Below are 14,796 nucleotides of genomic sequence, written 5' to 3'. Positions count from 1 at the left end.
CAGTTGCGTTGTTCCTGGCAGTATGGGTTCGAGTCACTTCTAGGGTGTGAGTTTTCAGTTGTTATATATATATAAATATATATATATATATATATATATATATATATATATATATGTATATATATATATATATATATATATATATATATATATATATATATATATAATCATAGGCCAGCCGCCCATCAACACACAGCCTACCCACACACGGTGCCCAGGCCATGCCCATCTCCCCCAGGAGGGTAATGCTTGCCGTGTTACTCTCCATCTGGGAAGGAGAGGGCGCACTAAGTGGGTAGCCAGTCGTCAGGACATCCAGGCATGGTGCATGTCGCACCTGACACACAGCCTCTTTCCAGGCAAGAAGATGGCCACCCAAGAGGAAACTGTCAAGTGTGTGACAGACGGTATCGTCTCAATTCAAATGGAACTGTCCGCTATCATTCTCTCAATTCAGGTGGTTGTCTAGGGTCTAGGCGCCTGCCCCGGGGCAGTGACGATGGACAACCTGCTGCAGGAGCGAGGAACAATATCTCCCTCAACTTCATTTCAGCAGATAATCTGCTTGAAGCAATCAAAGCGACGTCCACCAGGACCTTGCCCCACATCCCCAAGGCTGCCCGTCATCAAGCAGCAGCCAAACTCACCAGTCTGCTGACAAAGGTCAACAATGCTCCCAGAACCTCTGGATCGTGGCACAATCTCCTTCTATTTGGGAATGCATGCCTAGCATTACCGCCCAGGAGAGACAAGTCATTAGCAACCTCTGTAATCAGGGCACTTAATGAATTCCCCAGAGCAGACAACCTGGTCCGCCTCCCCCCTCGTGCCAAGAACACCAGCCGCAGGACGACCAACAATAACTCATCTGAGAACCACAAAATGAGAGCACAGATCACCAGGAAAATAGAAGAGGGCAATACCACAGGTGCCATCAGAATCATGACCAGCGATGACACTATTGCCCCCAGGAACGCCACGACAGCAGAGGCTCTTCAAGACAAACACCCACCCAGAGCCCCCGACAGCAGCAGGGATCCACAGGAAAACAATGCTGGCATAGAACCCTTGACTGTTCGAGAATCTGAGGTGTACAAAGCAGCCATGTCTTTCCCAACAGGTTCAGCAGGGGGCTTTACAGGCCTAAGACCCCAGCACATCAAACAAATGCTGAACCCGGTGCTTGGAGATGCTGCAAAGGACCTTCTAGTGGAACTTACCAGATTCTCCCACACGTGTTTGGCTGGCGGCATCCCAGAGGATATCAGGCCTGTCTTTTATGGAGCAGCACTCTGTGCTCTAAAGAAGAAGGATAGGGGTAACAGGCCCATTGCCGTTGGCAACACCCTCCGACGCCTCGTAGCTAAGGCTGCAGTCAGATCTATCAGCCAGGAAGCAGCCACATTGCTGAAACCTCATCAGCTCGGGTTTGGGATTCCCCTAGGTTGTGAAGCTGCAGCACATGCAGCGCGGGCTTACATTGTTGATCTCCCGGACCAGAAGGCACTAGTAAAGCTTGACTTCAAAAATGCCTTCAATCAAGTCAGACGAGACGCAGTCCTCAGGGCTGTACACAACCATTTCCGTCCCCTTTACCCATTCATCCGATCGTGCTACAGTGGGGACTCTAAGCTTCTTTTTGGGGAGCATGAAATAAACTCCTGTGAAGGTGTCCAACAAGGTGACCCCTTAGCCCCCCTCCTTTTCTGCCTAGCTATCAAAGAGGTCACTAATAGTCTGACAAGCTAAACAGATGAAGCTAAACATCTAGTACCTGGATGATGGCACTCTAGCTGGAACTCCGGAAACCATTTTGGAGGATATAAGGAAAATCCAGGAGCAGGGAGCAGCCTTAGGCCTCATTCTCAATGCATCCAAATGTGAAATAATCTCCCGCAACCCAGACATCACTGGGCAAATACAAAATGTTCTTCCAGACATTCTCGTTGTCGAGCCACCGGACTGCACTCTCCTGGGTGCCCCCATTGGCCCACGAGCAATCGAGGAGGTCCTGGCTGCAAAAATCACTGACCTAAAGAGAATGCAGAACAGGATTGACAAGATTGATGCCCATGATGCTCTCTTTCTCCTTACAAGATGCCTGTCTATCCCTAAGTTGACCTACTTTCTGAGATGTTCTCCATCCTACAGCAGCCCTAAGTTAAAAGTGTATGACACCCTTCTGAGGTCCATGCTGGTGAAAGTCCTGAACCTGCCATTGGACGACTCTCAGTGGGAGCAAGCAACCCTTCCTGTAAGACTCGGCGGCCTTGGTGTCCGCACAGCCTCCCAAATTGCTCTACCAGCCTTCCTTTCCTCCTCCCACGCATCGCACGACCTCGTCAGATATATTTTACCTGCAACCCTGAGAGATTCAGCAGGAATAACCGATCCTGCTTTCACTGAATGTTCAAATCAGTGGGATGTTCTTGCAGCCCCAGCAACCATTATAGAGCCAACAAAACAACACAAACAGTCCGGCTGGGACCACCCTCTAGTGGCAAAGTAGCTGATGCCATGCTCAGCGTCGCAACATCAGACAAAGAGAAAGCCCGCCTCAGAGCAGTGCGTGCCCCCCATGCAGGAGACTTCCTCCTGGCAGTACCCATGTCAGCAATGGGCACGCGCCTAGATCCAGAATCCCTTCGTGTAGCAGTGGCCCTCCGCCTTGGTGCCCCAATTCACACTGAATACAAGTGTATTTGCAACAGGGTGGAAGCAGACCAATACGGACTGCATGGGTTGCATTGCGGAAGCACAAAGGGCTGGCATGCAAGACACAACGAGGTCAATGACATCATCAAGAGAAGCCTCGTCTCAGCTGGGTGCCCAGCGGAGAGAGAACCTCGCATCCTAGGGGTCCAAAACCCGGATTTCCCCGCACTTCGCCCTGATGGCATCACCATATACTCATGGAAGGAGGGTAGACAGTTGGTGTGGGACTACACATGTGTATCCACCCTGGCTGACACCTATGTACACTTCGGAGCTGATCAAGCAGGTGGGGCGGCCAACCACAGGGAAACAGCAAAATCACTCAAGTACAGGCGACTGGAAGGTCAATACCTCTTTGTTTCCATAGCGTCTGAGACGCATGGCCCCTGGGGCAAGAGTGCCTTGGGATTTCTCAAGGAATTGGGTTCCAAGCTCATTGACGTCACCAGAGACCCAAGGGCTTCCAGTTTTTTATTTCAGCGTCTCAGTGTGGCGATCCAGAGGGGAAATGCTTGCTGCGTCCTCGGTTCCTGTCCAGAAGCGGAGGAGCTTCAAGAGATCCATAACCTTTAGGCATTTGTCTTGTATGTTTTGTAACCTTTAAATACACAATAAAGGAAAAAAAAAAAAGGAAGGGGGTGGTAGGAGAAAAGCACACAGAAACTGTATTGGAGGGGACCTACATTCCCTCCAATGCGTTATGTACTCACCTAATTGTGCTTGCGGGGGTTGAGCTTTGGCTCTTTGGTCCCGCCTCTCAACTGTCAATCAACTGGTGTACAGATTCCTGAGGCTACTGGGCTCTATCATATCTATATTTGAAACTGTGTATGGAGTCAGCCTCCACCACATCACTTCCTAGTGCATTCCATTTATTAACTACTCTGACACTGAAAAAATTCTTTCTAACGTCTCTGTGGCTCATCTGGGTACTAAGTTTCCACCTGTGTCCCCTTGTTCGTGTCCCACCCGGGCTGAAGAATTTGTCTTTGTCCACCCTGTCAATTCCCCTGAGAATTTTGTAGGTGGTTATCATGTCTCCCCTTACTCTTCTGTTTTCCAGGGATGTGAGGTTCAGCTCCTTTAGCCTTTCCTCGTAGCTCAATCCTCTCAGTTCCGGGACGAGCCTGGTGGCATACCGCTGAATCTTCTCTAACTTTGTCTTGTGTTTAACTAGGTATGGACTCCAGGCTGGAGCTGCATACTCCAGGATTGGTCTTACATAAGTGGTATACAGGGTTCTGAAAGATTCCTTACACAAGTTTCTGAAGGCAGTTCTTATGTTGGCCAGTCTAGCATATGCCGCTGATGATATTCTTTTGATGTGGGCCTCTGGGGACAGGTTCGGTGTGATATCAACCCCCAGATCCTTCTCTCTATTTGATTCTTGCAGAATTTCCCCTCCCAGATGATACCTTGTGTTCAGCCTCCTGCTCCCTTCGCCTAATTTCATCACCTTACACTTTCCCGAGTTGAACTTCAGCAGCCATTTTCTAGACCATTCCTCCAGTTTATCCAGGTCATCCTGTAGTCTCTGTCTATCTTCATCCGTCTTGATTCTTCTCATAATTTTTGCATCATCAGCAAACATCGAGAGGAATGAGTCTATACCCTCTGGAAGATCGTTCACATATATTAGAAACAGGATGGGTCCAAGTACTGAGCCCTGTGGGACTCCGCTGGTGACATCTCGCCACTCTGATGTCTCCCCCCTCACCGTTACTCGCTGTTTCCTGTTGCTTAAGTACTCCCTTATCCACTGGAGCACCTTCCCTTTTACTCCTGCCTGTTGCTCCAACTTTTTTAACATACTTTTATGGGGTACTGTGTCAAAGGCTTTTTGGCAATCCAGGAAAATGCAGTCGGCCCACCCTTCTCTTTCCTGCCTAATTTTCGTTGCCTGGTCATAAAATTCTATTAAATCTGTGAGGCACGATTTACCATCTCTGAACCCATGTTGGTGGTGCGTTATAAAGTTATTTCTCTCCAGATGCTCTACGAGCCTTTTCCTCACGATCTTCTCCAGCACCTTGCATGGTATACAAGTTAAGGAAACTGGCCTGTAATTCAGTGCCTCTTGCCTGTCACCCTTTTTGTATATTGGGACCACGTTAGCTGTCTTCCAACTTTCTGGTAAGTCTCCTGTTTCCAGTGACCTGTTATACACCATAGAGAGTGGCACACTTAGTGCTTCTGCACCTTCCTTTAGTATCCATGGTGAGATTCTATCAGGCCCAACAGCCTTTGTCACATCCAGCTCCAGCAGACACCTTTTGACCTCATCACTGGTGAGGTCAAATTCCTCCAAGGTTGCTTGGTTTGCCGCCTCCTCATTTAGTGCAGGGGCTTCTCCTTGTTCTATTGTGAAGACCTCCTGGAATCTCTTGTTGAGTTCTTCACACACCTCCTTGTCATTCTCTGTGTATCTGTTCTCCCCTTTCCGCAGCTTCATCACTTGTTTCTTCACTGCTGTTTTCCTCCTGATATGGTTGTGGAGCAGCTTTGGTTGGGTCTTGGCTTTACTCGCGATGTCATTTTCAAACTGTCTCTCTGCTTCCCTCCTCACTCTGATGTACTCATTTCTGGCCCTCTGGTATCTCTCCCTGCTCTCTGGTGTTCTGTTATTTCTGTAGTTTCTCCATGTTCTTTTACTCAGCTGTTTCGCTACCTTACATTCCTGGTTGAACCATGGGTTTTTCTGTTGTTTTTCGTTTTTCTCCTTTTGGACGGGGATAAACCTGTCTGCAGCTTCCTGGCACTTTTGGGTGACAATATCCATCATGACCTGCACATTCTTGTCTCTAAGTTCTGTTTCCCATGGTATTCCCCTGAGGAAGTTCCTCATCTCGTCATATTTTCCTCTTCGGTAATTCAGTCTTTTCCCCTCCACTCCCATCCTTGGATAGGTTATCCCTACCTCCACCAAGTACTCAAAGGTCAGTACATTGTGGTCACTCATTCCTATGGGGGCTTCAACACTGACTTCCCTTATTTCTGACTCATTCAGGGTGAATATCAAGTCGAGTCTAGCTGGTTCATCATTGCCTCTCATTCTTGTGGGTTCCTTGACATGCTGGCTCAGAAAATTCCTTGTTGCCACTTCCAAGAGTTTAGCTCGCCACGTATCTGCACCACCATGTGGGTCCCCATTCTCCCAGTCTATTTTTTTATGGTTGAAATCACCCATGATTAAGAGTCTTGAGCCATTCCTGCAGGCAACTGAAGCTGCTCTCTCTATTATATTAATGGTTGCCATGTTGTTCCTATCAAACTCCTGTCTAGGTCTTCTGTCATTTAGGGGAGGGTTGTAAATGACTGTCACTATTATCTTAGGTCCACCCATTGTTATAGTTTCTGTTATGAAATCTCTGAATCCGTCACAGCCCGGAATTTCCATCTCATCAAAACTCCAGTCCTTCCTTATCAGCAGGGCCACTCCTCCACCTCCTCTCCCTTCCCTCTCTTTCCTTACTATATAGTAGTCCTTTGGAAACACAGCATCTGTTATGACTCCTGACAATTTTGTTTCTGTTAGTCCTATTACATCAGGGTTTTCTTCTTGCACCCTTTCTGCCAGTTCACTTGCTTTATTGGTAATCCCATCAATGTTTGAGTACATTACCTTGAAGCTCACTTGCTTATATCCAATTTCACCCACACTCCCTACAAGTGTAGGAGGTTGTTCTATGGTCATTGCTACTTGGGTAGGCTCCTCCTCCTGTGAGGTAGTTGCCAGGGGTTCAGGGGGAGGTGGAGTGGGGGGTGGAGGGCTTAGGTCTTGCTCAGGCCTGCTTGGGGCAGGAAGAAGTCCTGGGGTGAGGGAGCAGGGATTGCTTGGGGAGAGGGCACGCCCTCCTGCGGTGTAGTTGACAGGGGTTTAGAGGGAGGTGGAGTGGGGGATAGAGGGCTTTGGTCTTGCTCAGGCCTGCTTGGGGCAGGGAGAAGGCCAGGGGCTGGGAAAGCAGGGGCTACTTGGGGTAAGGGAAGGGGGTTGTGTGGTTTCCTCCGAGGCTATGGCTCCCCCTTCTTCCAGGCAGAGGTGGTACTCTTTACTATATTATTAAAAAAAAAAATATATATATATATATATATATATATATATATATATATATATATATATATATATATATACATATATATATAATACATATATGTATATAATTAACAACGTATTGTGTGAGCATGAGCTGGGTTTGACCACTAGTTATTGCGCAAAAAATCATGTAAATTCTGTTTTGTGGACTAGTCAATAGCACTATTAATCATGTTCTATCTCATTAGTGAGATAAAATATGCTGTAAAATATCAATGAAATATCATTAGATTTTTTTAATCTAGACTAGATTCTAGTCTTATTTAGAAATTAGATTAGTCTACGTAGATTTTTTAACAGGTTGAATCAATATTGGCCTTGAAGAATTCTTTTAATTATCAGACTTTTTTCCGTATAGATTCTATATAGACTTTTTCCATATAGGAGAAGAAATGAACGTACTTTCCCAGAGTTTACCCATATATATATGTTTCAATATCACATATTTGTACACTATTTAGTGTAATAAATAGTAAGAATCAATTGAAAAATAACTAACAAGGGAAAGGGTTAAAATCTCTATCAGAAGCTACACGTGGAACAGAGTACATAGCCAGGCGTCGTTGTTCCAGGCGTTGTTGTTCCAGGCGCCGTTGTTCCAGACGCCGTTGTTCCAGGCCCCGTTGTTCCCGGCGCCGCTGTTCCAGGCCCCGTTGTTCCAGGCGCCGTTGTTCCAGGTACCGGTGTTCCAGGCACCGTTGTTCCAGGCCCCGTTGTTCCAGGCACTGTTGTTCCAGGCCCTGTTGTTCCAGGCGCCGTGGTTCCAGGCCCCGTTGTTCCAGGCCCCGTTGTTCTAGGCGCCGTTGTTCCAGGCGCCGTTGTTCCAGGCGCCGTTGTTCCAGACAGAATGGCTCTATTGTCGTCAACGGGTCACTGGGATCACTTGTACGTTCCTTCACTCGTTCACAAGTAAAACTGACCAACCAAGTCTAGCTCTTGGCCTTTAAGACTTTTTTCTCGTAAATTGTCATACATAATATACCACGCGGTATTATATGATATATAAGGAATGAAGGTTCAACCAAGTATGATGAATATATCATTGAAAACAATATGTCGACAAGGAGCTATGAAATATGAATATGAAAATATGAAAACAATATTCATATGAGATATGAAAACAAGAAGCTGGGATATAAGAACAAGAAATTGGAAAATGTGGATATGGAATTGGGATATGAGGACAAGGGGATAGGATATAAAACAAGACGCTGATATATGAGAAATATATGATATATTAGGATAGAGCGCTAAGATATGAGTACATTAAGCTGGAACCTGTTGAAAAGTAGCCGGGGGCATTGAAGACATGGCGCTGGAATATGAGGATAAGGAATTGAATTATGAGGATCGAACGTGATTATGAGGATGGGGCAAAAGAACGGTGCCCAGCCTCATGTACCATGGGGGATCGAGGCCTGACCCTGCACGTAGCGAAGCCGTCGTTAATGTCATTAAAAAGGATTTACAACAACGGACACGGATAAATTTTCGGGAAAAGGCATAGGTAAGTTGCCAGAACCAAGAACGGATATCAGACAAGTTCCTTCGCTCAGTTCCCAGCCACCTGCATTCAAAGAACTAGTAGCAAATCAGAATAGCCTGATTGGCAAAGAAATCTAATCTTCCGGTTCAGTAGTGAGAGCAGTAAAACATTCGACACCGGTCACAGAATAAAGTTAGAGTTAATAATTACCACCTCATGGGCCTTCTTATCCACCTTTATTTGATCTAATCCTAATTATTTTAATCACATTATCGTGACCGTCTTGCATCAAATTATGTTGCAAATTATATTAATTATCACTGACAATATCAGGCCGACCATGAAAGACTAGTTTCAGCACAAGAACATGACGAAATATTTCATTGATCGGCCGATATCATTGAAGATTATTATTAGACTACAGTGAGGAATGTCCACACTATTCACATTTATTCCTTGTCGAATCAATATATTCTCCCAGAAAGAGAATTACACGGGTCAAAATATACTCACATGTATTACAATTGCATATATTCAGAGACTGAAGGGCAGGTGATGTAAGATACACCTGCCAGCTCTAGTCGTAAAATAATGATTTAAACGCAGTTATTCTCAACAATTTAATTCACGTACAAATTAATCATGCAGAGAGATGAATGGATACACAGCCCGTGACTGGATGGGTGAGTGAGTTGAAGATGGGTGCAGATGACTGATTGATTATCAGACGTCTGAGTGGAAATAAACGTATTTTAATTTGGGGTTGGAGTGGCAAGAATTTGGAGCAATATACAAGGCGTTCAGATATACTCCAGAACGACAACCATTTCTTGAATATAAATGTTGACTATTAGTTGACTATTAGTTGACAGTTAGTTGATTAGCTAGGTGGCTACGTAACCTAATGGTCCATTGTCTATCTAGCTGGAGGAATGACTGACTAGCAAAGTGGATGGGTGGAGGAATGTAACTAGCTGGGAAGGTGGAGGAATGGTTAACTATCAAGCTGGGTGTGTGGAAGAATTATTGACTAGCTGGCTAGCTGGGTGGAGGAATGCTCAACTATCTAGCTAGCTGGGTGGAGGAATGCTCAACTATCTAGCTAGCTGGGTGGAGGAATGTTTAACTATCTAGCTGGCTGGCTGGCTGGGTGGAGGAATGTTTAACTATCTAGCTGGCTGGCTGGGTGGAAGAATGTTTAACTATCTAGCTGGCTGGCTGGGTGGAGGAATGTTCAACTATCTAGCTGGCTGGGTGGAGGAATATTCAACTATCTAGTTGGCTGGGTGGAGGAATGTTCAACTATCTAGCTGGCTGGGTGGAGGAATGTTCAACTATCTAGCTGGCTGGGTGGAGGAATGTTCAACTATCTAGCTGGCTGGGTGGAGGAATGTTCAACTATCTAGCTGGCTGGGTGGAGGAATGTTTAACTATCTAGCTGGCTGGCTGGGTGGAGGAATGTTCAACTATCTAGCTGGCTGGGTGGAGGAATGTTCAACTATCTAGCTGGCTGGCTGGGTGGAGGAATGTTCAACTATCTAGCAGGCTGGCTGGGTGGAGGAATGTTCAACTATCTAGCTGGCTGGCTGGGTGGAGGAATGTTCAACTATCTAGCAGGCTGGCTGGCTGGGTGGAGGAATGTTTAACTATCTAGCTGGCTGGGTGGGTGGAGGAATGTTCAACTATCTAGCTGGCTGGGTGGAGGAATGTTCAACTATCTAGCTGGCTGGCTGGGTGGAGGAATGTTCAACTATCTAGCTGGCTGGCTGGGTGGAGGAATGTTCAACTATCTAGCTGGCTGGCTGGGTGGAGGAATGTTCAACTATCTAGCTGGCTGGCTGGGTGGAGGAATGTTCAACTTTCTAGCTGGCTGGCTGGGTGGAGGAATGTTCAACTATCTAGCTGGCTGGCTGGGTGGAGGAATGTTCAACTATCTAGCTAGCTGGGTGGAGGAATGTTCAACTATCTAGCTGGCTGGCTGGCTGGGTGGAGGAATGTTCAACTATCTAGCTAGCTGGGTGGAGGAATGTTCAACTATCTAGCTAGCTGGGTGGAGGAATGTTCAACTATCTAGCTGGCTGGCTGGGTGGAGGAATGTTCAACTATCTAGCTGGCTGCCTGGGTAGAGGAATGTTCAACTATCTAGCTGGCTGGGTGGAGGAATGTTCAACTATCTAGCTGGCTGGGTGGGTGGAGGAATGTTCAACTATCTAGCTGGCTGGCTGGGAGGAAGAATGTTCAACTATCTAGCTGGCTGGTTGGCTGGAGGAATGTTCAACTATCTAGTTAGCTGGCTGGCTGGAGGAATGTTCAACTATCTAGCTAGCTGGGTGGAGGAATGTTCAGCTATCTAGCTAGCTGGGTGGAGGAATGTTCAACTATCTAGCTGGCTGGCTGGGTGGAGGAATGTTTAACTATCTAGCTTGCTGGCTGGCTGGGTGGAGGAATGTTTAACTATCTAGCTGGCTGGCTGGGTGGAGGAATGTTCAACTATGTAGCTGGCTGGCTGGCTGGGTGGAGGAATGTTCAACTATCTAGCTAGCTGGGTGGAGGAATATTCAGCTATCTAGCTAGCTGGGTGGAGGAATGTTCAACTATCTAGCTGGCTGGCTGGGTGGAGGAATGTTTAACTATCTAGCTGACTGGCTGGGTGGAGGAATGTTCAACTATCTAGCTGGCTGGCTGGCTGGGTGGAGGAATGTTCAACTATCTAGCTTGCTGGCTGGGTGGAGGAATGTTCAACTATTTAGTTAGTTGGGTGGAGGAATGTTCAACTATCTAGCTGGCTGGCTGGGTGGAGGAATGTTTAACTATCTAGCTGGCTGGCTGGGTGGAGGAATGTTTAACTATCTAGCTGGCTGGCTGGGTGGAGGAATGTTTAGCTATCTAGCTGGCTGGCTGGGTGGAGGAATGTTTAACTATCTAGCTGGCTGGCTGGGTGGAGGAATGTTTAACTATCTAGCTGGCTGGCTGGGTGGAGGAATGTTTAACTATCTAGCTGGCTGGCTGGGTGGAGGAATGTTTAACTATCTAGCTGGCTGGCTGGGTGGAGGAATGTTTAACTATCTAGCTGGCTGGCTGGGTGGAGGAATGTTTAACTATCTAGCTGGCTGGCTGGGTGGAGGAATGTTTAACTATCTAGCTGGCTGGCTGGGTGGAGGAATGTTTAACTATCTAGCTGGCTGGCTGGGTGGAGGAATGTTTAACTATCTAGCTGGCTGGCTGGGTGGAGGAATGTTTAACTATCTAGCTGGCTGGCTGGCTGGGTGGAGGAATGTTTAACTATCTAGCTGGCTGGCTGGCTGGGTGGAGGAATGTTTAACTATCTAGCTGGCTGGCTGGCTGGGTGGAGGAATGTTCAACTATCTAGCTGGCTGGCTGGGTGGAAGAATAAGGTTAAAAAATCAATAAAACAAACCTGCCTGAGGTCAACAACCAACTCATCATTGGTGTGGGCGTGCAACATTTACAGTGAGAGATCATGCTGGAACACCATCTAAGGGACGTCACACGGTCCGTAATACTTCGTAATGTGCGATAACATTTTAGAGGGCAACCATAGCACGCATTGATCTTCTCATTGACTTATTCACCTTCTCCTGGAACACGATGAGGTGGCGTTGTCCGCTACTTTGTGGTTCCGGTGTTCCTTTTAGTGCTACTTATTGCATGGTTCAGACAGACATAATGAACGATTCGGCCTTGCATGAATGATTGTCATGATTCCAACGTATTCAAAAATATAATCTCAAATAGGTAATTATTAATTAAAAGTTTATCATAATTGTGGGATAGATTACAGAGGTTCAACCGCAAATCTCCCATTCATTACACAAGCCTAATTTCTCGGAAAAAAATATTGGCAAAGACGGTAGCATGTTTTAGTGAGTTTATTCTATTAGTTGCAGTCAAGAACATTGCTCAACGAGACCCAACAACTCCACGCAGAGAACTGATATCATGCAAAGTGGTTGCAAGTTTTTGCGGAACGTCAAATTTTATTCTCATTCCCTTTTAGTCTATCGGGTTCTCGTTGTTTTCTTTCTTGCGAGTACATCGACCAGTAATTAGTTCATTTCATAGGCGTGATCTGATTATTCTCTGAATGTTGTCTGTATATAACAATTATCGAAACCACTCTACGGTTTCAATTGTGTACGTCACACCACGGTACTTTACATCACAGAGTTAAGAGCTTACTTAAGACGTTAAGTACACTAGTAAAAACACTTGCCCTTCAACCCCATCACATCACTCAGCCCGGCATAGTGCGACCCACTGCCTGTCACGTAATTTACGCTATATAAAAATAATTATAATTGGGCATTCCGTTTTGCCAAGCACAGCTCGCCTCTCAGAGTGTTAGCCGAGAGTTTCAACGGGAATATGTTCAGAGGACCCGGCCCCCCACAAGAGGAGCATCAGGAAGGCTTAGCCGTAGCGGCCGCACCGGGAAACACCAGCCAAGGAGGGCTGGGAGCGCGCCGGTGTTCACCACACAGCGACCAGACGCACACTGGCCCCTGTGCTCTCCTCTCTGGGTGCTGTAGGGGCTCCTCCCTTCCCACCCTCCTACACACATCCCTCCCATCCACCTTGCTTGACTCCTATCTTCCCTCCTCCTCCTCCTTCCTTGCCGGTCGCCCAAACACCACGGTTAGTAAAACTGGTTGACAGATAGACAGGACATCTGTCAGTCACTCTGACTGGTATATACAGAACGGATCTATTGTCTTTCCATTCACTAATCCTACTAATCCTTCTTAATCATTCTATCACACATCTGGTATCAAAATATAGAATATATATTGGATCATTTATGTATTAATTTCCAATCCATTGCCAGGCTTATCCATATCCTCATCTATCCATTGCCAGGTTTAGTCATACTTTCACCTATCCATTAAGAGACTTACTCATCCTATTACCAATTTTTAAAAACGTTTTAATATTCAACAAATTACTCATTCATCCATCCAAACCTTCATGTACCAATCAATCTATCTCTCCAATCCCCTTCACAACCTAATCAATGCAGGCACTCAAATCTTTCAGTAAATCACCAATCAAACTACAATAAATCCCTGCATCATTACATCCAGTCACTCGTCCATCCACACATCCCTTACCGATCCATCAGCCCATTCATCAACCCATCCACCCATCCATGAACCGATCCATCAGCCCATCTGATGGGCTGATGGATGGGTAATTTCCCACTTTTGAAACAATGTATCAAAGCGCAAGACAATGAGACGGCAGCCATCAGTTACCCCTCAAGACTAAGCTAAGCTGTCCTAACATGTCTGGGTCAAAGGTCAAAGGAAGGTTGAGTGGAATTATTTAAGCCTTCTGTACCTTCAAGACGTAAGTAACCTCAAACTAACACTTACTTTCCAGGAACGAGAATTGTGTTACATGGTTTTGCCTATTGAAAGTTTCTGTAACTCCAGGGCACTTATTTACTGCCAGGTGAACATTAACATCAGGTGAAAGGAAACGTTCCCCAAAGTCTCTGACCCGTCGCGTGAATCAGCCCCGGGACATGACCAGGGATGCATGAATATGAAAGCGTGAGACACATATGCACTGACCACTGAGCCACAGACATCATTACTGAATGAAAACTAAGAATATGCTGACAATTTTAAATACAAATAAAGATTTTTGTTTTGTTTATTATAACGCAGACAAGCACAAGCTTTTGTTCTCGTGCTGGGTGTTCATACTAGAACTTCCCTGTTGGGTGTTCAACCTCTGAGTCCTGCTGGGTGTTCAACCTCTGTCTCCTGCTGGGTGTTCAACCTCTGTCTCCTGCTGGGTGTTCAACCTCTGTCTCCTGCTGGGTGTTCAACCTCTGACTCCTGCTGGGTGTTCAACCTCTGAGTCCTGCTGGGTGTTCAACCTCTGTCTCCTGCTGGGTGTTCAACCTCTGTCTCCTGCTGGGTGTTCAACCTCTGTCTCCTGCTGGGTGTTCAACCTCTGTCTCCTGCTGGGTGTTACCTCTGTCTCCTGCTGGGTGTTCAACCTCTGTCTCCTGCTGGGTGTTCAACCTATGTCTCCTGCTGGGTGTTCAACCTCTGTCTCCTGCTGGGTGTTACCTCTGTCTCCTGCTGGGTGTTCAACCTCTGTCTCCTGCTGGGTGTTCACCCTCTGTCTCCTGCTGGGAGTTCAGCTTCTGGCTCCTGCTGGGTGTTCAGCTTCTGTCTCCTGCTGGGTGTTCAACCTCTGAGTCCTGCTGGGTGTTCAACCTCTGAGTCCTGCTGGGTGTTCAACCTCTGAGTCCTGCTGGGTGTTCAACCTCTGTCTCCTGCTGGGAATTCAACCTCTGACTCCTGCTGGGAGTTCAACCTTTGTCTCCTGCTGGGAGTTCAACCTTTGTCTCCTGCTGGGAATTCAACCTCTGACTCCTGCTGGGTGTTCAACCTCTGTCTCCTGCTGGGTGTTCAACCTCTGTCTCCTGCTGGGTGTTCAGCTTCTGTCTCCTGCTGGGTGTTCAACC

General features: G+C 46.6%; 1 protein-coding gene across 1 annotated transcript in view; it reads right to left on the bottom strand.

Moving 5' to 3' along the window:
• Window positions 1-12,794, bottom strand: part of LOC138353059 (uncharacterized) — a 561,930-nt gene extending 549,136 nt beyond the window's left edge. The window contains exon 1 of the mRNA XM_069305698.1: window positions 11,765-12,794. The gene's annotated coding sequence lies outside the window, so the exon portion shown is untranslated. The remainder of the gene's footprint in view (window positions 1-11,764) is intronic.
• Between the last annotated feature and the right edge of the window lie 2,002 nt (window positions 12,795-14,796).

This window comes from Procambarus clarkii, chromosome 56 (genome assembly GCF_040958095.1).
Source record: "Procambarus clarkii isolate CNS0578487 chromosome 56, FALCON_Pclarkii_2.0, whole genome shotgun sequence".
NCBI lineage: Eukaryota > Metazoa > Arthropoda > Malacostraca > Decapoda > Cambaridae > Procambarus > Procambarus clarkii.
Note: the sequence above shows the minus strand (reverse complement) of the source record. Positions and strands in the feature narration are given on the sequence as shown.